At 33.7% G+C, this 9755-nt stretch overlaps 1 long non-coding RNA gene and 1 pseudogene across 1 annotated transcript; one reads left to right on the plus strand and one right to left on the minus strand.

Annotated features, from left to right (window-relative positions):
• Positions 1–524: 524 nt before the first annotated feature.
• On the minus strand, positions 525–3126 carry LOC102669976 (uncharacterized). The gene is made up of 5 exons (XR_001387298.3): positions 3055–3126; positions 2924–2966; positions 1870–2530; positions 1205–1295; positions 525–579 (listed from the first exon to the last, which is right to left on the minus strand). It is a non-coding gene; the product is annotated as an uncharacterized lncRNA (long non-coding RNA).
• A 4471-nt stretch (positions 3127–7597) lies between these two features.
• Positions 7598–9510, plus strand: LOC106797961 (zinc finger MYM-type protein 1-like; annotated as a pseudogene).
• Positions 9511–9755: the final 245 nt, after the last annotated feature.

A 9755-nucleotide genomic window follows, 5' to 3' on the forward strand; every position in this document is an offset into this window, starting at 1 on the left:
CAACCAAAACAAGATTTGGCCCAAATATTCTTGGGATTACAGAGAGGACTCCTTAATTAACACATCATGTTTATATATATATATATATATATATATATATATATATATATATATATATATATATATATATATATATATATATATATATATTCTGCCCATCACATGTTTTTGTCATACTATTCAACCCATCACATGTTTTTATCTTTCTTTTGTTTTTATTTCTGTAGCCTTTTGTATAAAATATTATAAAACTAACATTTGTCTAAGAGATATTTTTAGATTAATTCAAGAATAAAAATAAAAATTTATAACACAATCACATTGCAACGTCTTAAATGTGATAGATTAAGTCTACCTCTCTATAATGTATTGCCTCCATTATCTTGATTTTACCAAATATTTTGACATTGGTGATAAATGGAAAAATATTAATCCATCACTAACTTTAGTGTCATGCAAATACCTTGAAGCTCAAAAGCCCAATCCCCTTGGCCAATCTTCCTGAGAAATCGTCTGTCATCACCGCCTGCAGTAGCCACCAAGGCTGCATCTATTGGGCTGCAGGCAAGTACAACTCCCCTAAACAAGAATTCAAGAAATAAAAAAAAAATATATCATCCCCAACTAAGTACATAACTTCAAAATTTGAAAAAGAAACAAAAAAACATATTAGTTCACCAACAAAGCCATTGCAGAATATCATGCTACTTAGAATCCTGAACTTGATTTCAATCTAATTATTTAGCCATAGACATTAAACTCATAAAACATATGATTATTTAAAATATTAAAAATTAAATGACTAAAAATTATTTAAAATATTATGTATTAATTGACTCTTAAAAAATGATAATAATAATAATTGACAAAAGATAATAATGATTAAATAAATAAGTTATACATAATTATTTTCTTAAAAGAAATTACTGCATAATTACAAAGTAGAAAAATTCCTACGAATGTTCTTGATGAAACATTACGACTAGCTGTGCTAGCAAATGTAATTTTGGGAACAATACGACTAGCTGGCACTCTTATAATAATAATGTGACCATAAATTGCTTGGTAGAAGCAAAAAATGCTTCAAAATCTCACCTCTACCAGGCACACTCTTATAATGCTTTGCTCAAGACAAAAATGAAAATCATAAACAGAATTTTTAGACATAGAAGACTACAGAAATATGTAAAAATATTATACTTACTTTGAATGCATTCTTGTAGGAGTAGCATGCAAAATGGTGTACTTAGAATCCCAAGTATGGTCTGAGTCTTCCCAGTCCCTAGAGGGCGCCCCTGAAAGGGAGTTGGTTTGGCTCAATTACAATTTTATATATCCATATATATATATATATATATTAAAAAAAACTACTATACATTGATAACAACCCAGATATATGTCTCGTAGATATCTAGAGGGGATAATGCTTCAGCAAAAAAATCTAGAAAGGACCTAGTGACATGATATAAATGGACATTATAACCAGGAACACAAAATAACAAAGGATAAATGATATTCATTACAAGAAATCTGGAACTGAACCAGTTCACAATTCAACCAGTCTAACTAGTTAGTCTTTTTCTTACAGAACTTTAAAAAAATAATGCTCACACCTTTTGAAGCTCAAAAATAATATCACAACTAATTTTGCCTAAAATTAGAGAAAAACAGACAGCATGAAAGCTTGAAATTGGCAGTTCTTTGTAATAAATTTCTCCTAATTCCCAACTATAAAAAACAAGTCTTTGTACAAAATAATTCAACATACACTGATAAACATAACATCAATGACTACCTAAAAGAAAAGGCAAGTATGCAAAACATTAAACAAATTTTACAGCAGAAGTAAAGCCAGACATAGAGGCCAACATTATTTATTTATTGTTTCTGCGGTGTGTCCAGTACAGCATAAACACCAATGCACTTTCTCTAGAATCCCGAATAGAGCAGAAGCAAAGCCAGACATAGAGGCCAACCTTAGGAGATTATGATGTGAAAGAACAATATAAGTTCAGGCACTAAAATTATAAGACTGATTTAATAATAAAAGAAAAAAATATGCATGAAATGATTGATAAAGGAGATTATGATATGAGAGAATAATACTAAGATTGGCTTCCATGAAATAAAAATATAAGGTTGATTCACCTCTAAAAAAGAAAATAAGAAAAAAATCATAAATTAATTTTTTTTAACAAAAATGAATAATTAATATTTATTGATTAAAAGAAAAGATTCAAAGGACAGTTGGCAAGGCAGGAAATTAATCAGCATTAGATAATGAGAGAGATTAGGATTGAGGTCGTACCTCATGTGCCATCAATATCATACTCCTTCATCTTTCTCACAAATAAAAGAAAGCACACATGAAGATGGGAAAAGAAAGCACGCACAAATAAAAGTAATACTACAAATGAAATGAAATATTAATTTTAAAAAGACATCACCTCAAAATTTAATTTGCTTCGTCCATAACTTTTAGGACATTACAGCTTCTGAGCTTCCTTTCTTGTAAAAGCTCTGACATATACTTCATAACAGCATCATTGAACATAATAAAATAGCAAACAAGAACATTGAAAAAGATGGAACAGGAATAGAAACTAGTATGATTGTTTCAAGGGAAGTGACATATTACAAACTAAGAGTATATTCAATACAAATAGATAGGTAATGCAGAATATCTCGTGTGTGCAGAATAGTCAATTAATGAGTGTTGTCTTGATATTATTCACATATAAGACTGATTTAACAAGAATTTGAAACAGAGGTGTACTGGATTTCCAAATCACTGAGGGCTTTGCCTAAGCCAAACATCAAATCGAGCTTCGATCATTTCCAATTAAGCTGTTCATAAATCCAACCTCAGGGAAACTAATTTCAAACACAGATAGGAACAATTTATTTATCCTTTGAAGCTTACCAAAAACAGACTCCCTATGTGCATTTAAGGAAGAAACAGAACCCTGCGGATACCAGTTCAAAAAGCTTAGCCATACGATCCTCACCATGTTGACAAAAAGTAAAAAATTATAAACAATAAAGCTCCCTAACCCTTTCATTTAGATCATGCCCAGGATCACTCATATAACCATCTCTGTCCCCTGATGGCATAATAAAAAACTAGACATGAACCTCGCAACATCAATTAACAAAGCAAAAAACCTATTAACAAAAAAGAAGTCATAATTTTTCCCAACGAAAACTAATGAACACAGCAAATAGACATTACCTGAATGGGGAAGAGCTTTGCAATCCCTTTCTTGGCCAGAGCATCTACGATCTGCGTATCCATCCCAAGATTCGCAATCTCTAGTCCTTCGTCACTATTCGCGCCGCTAACCTCCTCGTAGTTAGAGTAATCGCGCTAGACGGCGAACTGCGCCGCACGAGGAACCGCCGACGCGTGGAAATTCAACGGTCCGGGCTTCGTGTGAATGGTTCGGGATCCGTCGTCGGAGACACCATACTTGTCGGCGGGGAACCTGTGAGGAAGCGGCTCGATGGAGGCAAGAGCGGCGCGAGATTACGAAAGAGGATCTTCTAAGAATCACACTGCTGGTCATGTTGTGGAGATTGACGAAGAAGTTTGCATTTTTTGGTTTTCGTCTGATTGACAAAGGGTTTGAGAATGAGTGTGTGATAAACCCTCAAATGCTTCGGCGAATCAATAATCCAACACCTCTCTCTTTCTCTCTCTCGGATCGATGATTTAGCACGAGATCTAAATCTGAAACTCCATTGCTTCACTTCACAAAGTGTTTGTGTTTGCGACTTTAGTAGAGAGAGTGTGTGTGAGAGAAAGAAGGCTGAACGTCAAGCCGGCCCTGCACACATGGTAATTAATTCCTAGAAACGAAACGAAGGCGGTTTTCTCTTAAACCCGTCCTTGTTGTTTTTGTCAATAATTACAAAATTGCCACCTAAGTATATTCTAAGGCGGTTATTGACAACCGTCTTAAAATGTGTGTTTTAAAAAGAAATTTTGAGTATCTTAATTACAAGTTTGCCACCGCGCCACATTCTAAGACGGTCCCAGATAACCGTCTTAGAATGTGTGTCGTAGAAAGCTCTATTTCTAGTAGTGTCATCTCAGCGACTGCTCCTTTGACCTTTCATGCCTACTCGGATGCTGATTGGGCTGGTGACAAGGATGATTATGTTTCAACCACTGGTTACTTGTTGTATCTCGGTAACACTCTCATCTCCTGGAGCTCCCGCAAACAACGTTTTGTTGCTCGATCATCAACTGAAGCATAATACAAAGCCTTGGCTGACACGGCTAGTGAACTATTATGGGTTCTTTCCTTGTTCACAGAACTTGGTCACATGTCCACTGCCAATCCAGTCATATACTGTGACAATCTTGGTGCCACAAATCTCAGTGCTAATCCTGTCTTCCACTCTCGGATGAAACATATAGCCTTAGTCTACCACTTTGTCCGAGAACATGTTCAACATGGCAAGTTTCGAGTGTCTTTTGTGTCTACCGATGATCAACTTGCTGATATTCTAACAAAGTCTCTGCTTCGCCCTCGGTTCGAATCGCTACTGTCCAAGTTGCATCTCTCATCCAGATTATACAACTTGCGGGAGGATATCAATAATAATAATTAGTTTTCAATTCCTTTAATGAGGATATCAATAATAATAATTAATTTTCAATTCCTTTAATTATTTAGCCGTGTAAATCTGTTATTTCCAATTCTGATTTGTTGAGAATTATTAGGAGATTGGTAGCTTGATTCACTACATATTAGGGATCACATAAAGCTGTTCACTTGTATATATATCACTGTAAACTAATATCAAATTATTAATAAAAGTTACAAACCTATTTCTCTATGCGAATGGGGCACTTACTTCTACTATGGTGGGCCTGGGAACAATCCTCAGTGCCCCTGATTATAAACTATATACAACCTATATATATCAATGTACTTCAGTTTCAAACAATCCTTCTACTCTAAATGTTTCATTCTTTAATTGTACGTAATTATAGAATTAATATTGTGCTATATATTTCCATTCTTGTTTCTACCACTTCCACTGTTTTGTTTGTTTCGATCGATGAAAGGGCCGGAAAAGGAAATTTTGAGTTGTAGTCAACAATAAATAAGGAATTTGCATATATATGAATGCAAAAAAACACGATTGGAAATTGCTAGATATGATGTCTGAAATATGATGCCTGAAATTTTACGCATATCGATTTCTTTTTATTCTCATAATTTTTTCTTAAGAGAGAGTGATATTATACAAACTTTTTAGTTAAGATGCATTAGTATTATACACCAAAAAATTTAGAAAAAACCCCAATAATTTTTTGTGCAAAAAAAATTGCATTATACACCAAAATTTTTAGAAAAAAAACCCAATAATTTTTTTGTTCACTTAAATTTAATTATTTAAGGGATATTGTATTGAACGAAGAATGCTTCTTTTGAACATTCTTCTGGGTAAAATTTACATGTGAGTCACGAATAGAGTGTGTGATTAACATTATTTGTAGATCATGCCACACCTACTGGTAACATGTGAAACGGTAGCAACAAAGTATGGATGAAATTTGTCTTTATTTAATGAATATCATATATTAATTAGTGAAACTTATACAATTTTTTCAAGTATTAAAAAGATCGTTAAAAAGAATAGATTGAGTAATTAATAGGTTATTAAAATACATCTATACATTCAGGTGTTTTTTCTCTTTTCCTGCACTTTTGAAATTGCTTCCAGCACTTCCCATAAACAATTCAGGAAATGCATAAAGCAATTTGTTGATTGATTACCGTCAGGGAGATTGAGAGCTCGCGGAATGGACCAGTCCGTTAGCTGATCGTAGGGAGTAGTCCGGTTTTCAATATCAATGGAGAAGAAAATACCCATTTAACAAGTTTGTTGAATTTTCATCATTTCTTATATTAATTTAACACAGCATCCTTCTCTTGAAGATCACTCTACGTGTATGTCAATATATATATATATATATATATATATATATTGTATAAATGTTATGCAAAATTTATTATTAAATTAAATTTTTTTATAACATTTTAAATTAATCTAATCTTTTACTTCACTCATAGGCGGTTTCAAGGCCCGGCTACCCTGGGCAATTGCCCAGGCTCTGGCCCAAATTCATTTGGTAAAAAAAAAAGGTAAAAATTAAAAGAAAAATATTAAAGAAAGGGCAAGAAATTGAAAGGGCAAAACAATTGTAAGAGTTAAAAATTAAAAGGGCAAAAATATAGGTAACAGAAACAAAAGAAGTAAAGCTTCGTCACCGCAGCAACACTGTAGAAACCTTAAAGCTTCCGCCATCGACACCTACTGGTTCTTTTCCGACTACCGCCTTCCCCTTTTTTTTCGGTTAGTAATTGTTTAATTTCAACTGATTGTGGTTTTAAATTGAAACAATTAACACAAAGGTAGCAGAGAAGAAGAAGAAGAAGAAAAATTTGGGTTTATTTGCACCGCCTAGTAGTAGCAAGACACAGAGAAGAAGAAAAATTTGGATTTGTCTTTGAAAGGTTAAATATTTTATGTTATATAGAAGTACTAACATTGTGAAAATGGGTCCCATATTTTTCAAGTTTATCTAAAATCTCATATGGTGAAATTATAATATTGTATCATACTGATAACTTCAATAAATTTCATTATAAAAAATATTTACTTTATAATATATTTTATCATTTTGTATGCTGCTAAGTGTCAGATTAAGCTACTACACAACAAGATTCATTGGTTATAAAAGTTTTATTGATAAGTCAAACTAAAGTGTGTATCTAGTAATATTATAAGCATATAGTATTATTTATAATAGCAGTAAAAAGATCTTTTACAGTGGAATCATACCACTTGTAAATTTGTTTATTGATAGATAAATTATCTACAATAAAGGTTTCTTTTGGTTATCTAATTTTATTAGTTTCTATAATGGTGTTTAATTGAATATAATATAATGCTTGTTCCTACTCTTTATAAATCATAAGAGATTACTTTTATTTTGAAAAACTATTCTTATTTAAATTTTGATTCTTATGATTTTAATTGTTAATTGAGTATTAACTTAAGATCATTTAATTTCAGAGATGAGGAGATTTTTGGTTGATAGAGCAAGTATTGAGAATGTGAATGTTGTACAACAAGAAGCCGAATTAGAACCGCCACCTAATGTGGTTAATGAGTTTAACCCAAATGAGATTGTGCGTGATCCAGGTCATAGGAAACAAATTAATGAGTATGCTCCGGATATTCAAGATCAAGTGAGGAGGGCATATATATTGAAGGGTCCAATGCAACCACATTTGCCAAGCTTTCCTCGTACTCCATTTGGAAGTGTTTCTAGAGCATTTAGTAAATCATGGTATAAGAATTACACATGGTTAGAATACAGTGAGATCAAGGATGCAGCTTATTGTTTTTATTGCTTTCTCTTTAAGCAACCCGGGAGGGCCGAACACTTTGGTTTTGAAGTCTTCACTAAAAGCGGATATAGAGATTGGAAGCATGCATCTCAAGGCTTGAAAGATCATGTTGGTAGTCATAATAGTTTGCACAACTCATGTGTCAAGCACTACGATGATTATAATAATCAAAGACAAAGTGTGACAAGTAAGTTTGCTAAAGCAACCAAGGAATCAGAAGAATTGTATAAGATTCGTTTGACTTGTTCTTTAGATTGTTCAAGATATCTCATAGCACAAGGCATGGCTTTCCGTGGCCATGATGAATCCTCTACTTCGCTAAATAAGGGCAATTTTAGAGAGATGGTAGATTGGGTAAAATCTCAGAATGAACAAGTGAGGGATGCTTTTGACCGTGGTGGAAAAAATTGCACAATGACTTGCGGTGACATTCAAAAGGAGCTTGCAACGTGTTGTGCACATGAAGTTACCAAGGTGATTATGGAAGAGCTTGGTGATAGACAATTCTCCGTGCTTATTGACGAGTCACGTGATATATCCGTCAAAGAGCAAATGGCGGTGATGTTGAGGTTAGTAGTTGTATTTTCCAATTTCCAATTTTCATTACCTATTATTCTCTATGCCGCCAAGTAAACTGGTTGAATTTGTTTTAGGTTTTTGAATGACAAAGGGAATGTTGTGGAACGATTTATTGCTCTACATCATGTCACAGATACTTCATCTAAGTCATTAAAGGATGCTCTTTATGGTATTCTTGATAAGTACACATTATCTATTTCAAGGATACGAGGGCAAGGATATGATGGAGCTTCAAATATGAGAGGTGAATTTAATGGTTTGCAAAGAAAAATTCTAGATGAAAATCCTTATGCTTTCTATGTCCATTGTTATGCTCACCGTTTGCAATTGGTTGTTGTGTCTGTTACTAGTAGTTGCTCATCTATTCATGATTTCTTTGAGTACATCACCTTGATTGTGAATACAACAAGTGCATCTTGTAAGAGGAGGGATGCTTTGACAGAGGCACAACACAAAGATATTTTAAATAAACTTGAGAGTGGTGAGATATCTAGAGGAAGGGGCTTACACCAATCATCTAGTCTCACTAGACCCGGGGATACTAGATGGGGTTCACATCATACTACATTGCTTCGTTTGGATCAAATGTGGTCCTCCGTGTTAAAGGTGCTTAGTATGGTTGATGAAGATGGACGTGGACCATCTCAAGCAGCAGGTTTGATAGAAAAAATGGAGAGCTTTAAATTTGCTTTTATTTTGAGGTTAATGTTAAAGTGGTTTGGTATCACAAACGAGCTTTCAAATATATTGCAAAGAAAAGATCTTAATATTGTGAATGCCATGGAATTAGTTGATGTTGTCAAAGCTCGGTTGGGCACAATGAGAGAGTGGCTGGAATAATTTTTTTGCCGATGTCCAAGGATTTTGTGTTGCTAAAAGTATTCTGGTACCAAATATGGATGACGAAATACCAGTTCGGGGTCGTTCAAGAGCAGAAGGGAGGACTATCACTAATCTTCATCATTACAGTGCAGAGATTTTTTATGTTGCTATTGATAAAATATGTGTGGAGATGGATCACCGCTTTAGTGAAGGAAGTAACATTATACTTGATTGCTTCTCATGTCTTGACCCCAAGAACTCTTTCTCCAAGTTTGATGTTGATAAGCTTGCTCGTCTTGCTGATATTTATCATGTAGACCTTTCTGATGATGACCGAGGAACAATTAGGGATCAACTTGAAACTTATGTGCTTCAAGTGAGAAGAAATGCTTCTTTTTCCACTTGTGAAGATGTTCAAAGTTTGGCTATGAAGATGGTTCAAACTGAGAAACATTTGGTATTTCCATTGGTTTATAAACTTATTGAGCTAGCTTTGATATTGCCGGTGTCGACAGCATCCGTTGAAAGAGCTTTTTCAGCAATGAAGATTATCAAGTCTAAATTGCGCAATAAGATCAACGATGTGTGGTTCAATGACGTGATGGTATGTTGCACCGAGCGGGAGATATTCAAGTCACTCCGCAAAGAAGTCTCGGAAAGGACACTTGCCTCGTAATTTTATTTAACCCGCTATTGTAAGATTATGTTTATCTCTTTTATTTTAAACTATATTTTTGTTGACAAAATGACGAGTCTCTTTTATTTTGTTTTGATTGATTACTATTTACATATTATATACAATGTGAATTTACTATCTTTAAATTTTTGCTCAGACTTTATAATTTTTCTGGCTCCGCCACTGACTTCACTAACACATTCCTTGGAATACATGAAAATAAAAATTTATTTAATTATATTCTT

Source organism: Glycine max, unplaced genomic scaffold (assembly GCF_000004515.6).
Source record: "Glycine max cultivar Williams 82 unplaced genomic scaffold, Glycine_max_v4.0 scaffold_436, whole genome shotgun sequence".
In the NCBI taxonomy this organism is placed as follows: domain Eukaryota; kingdom Viridiplantae; phylum Streptophyta; class Magnoliopsida; order Fabales; family Fabaceae; genus Glycine; species Glycine max.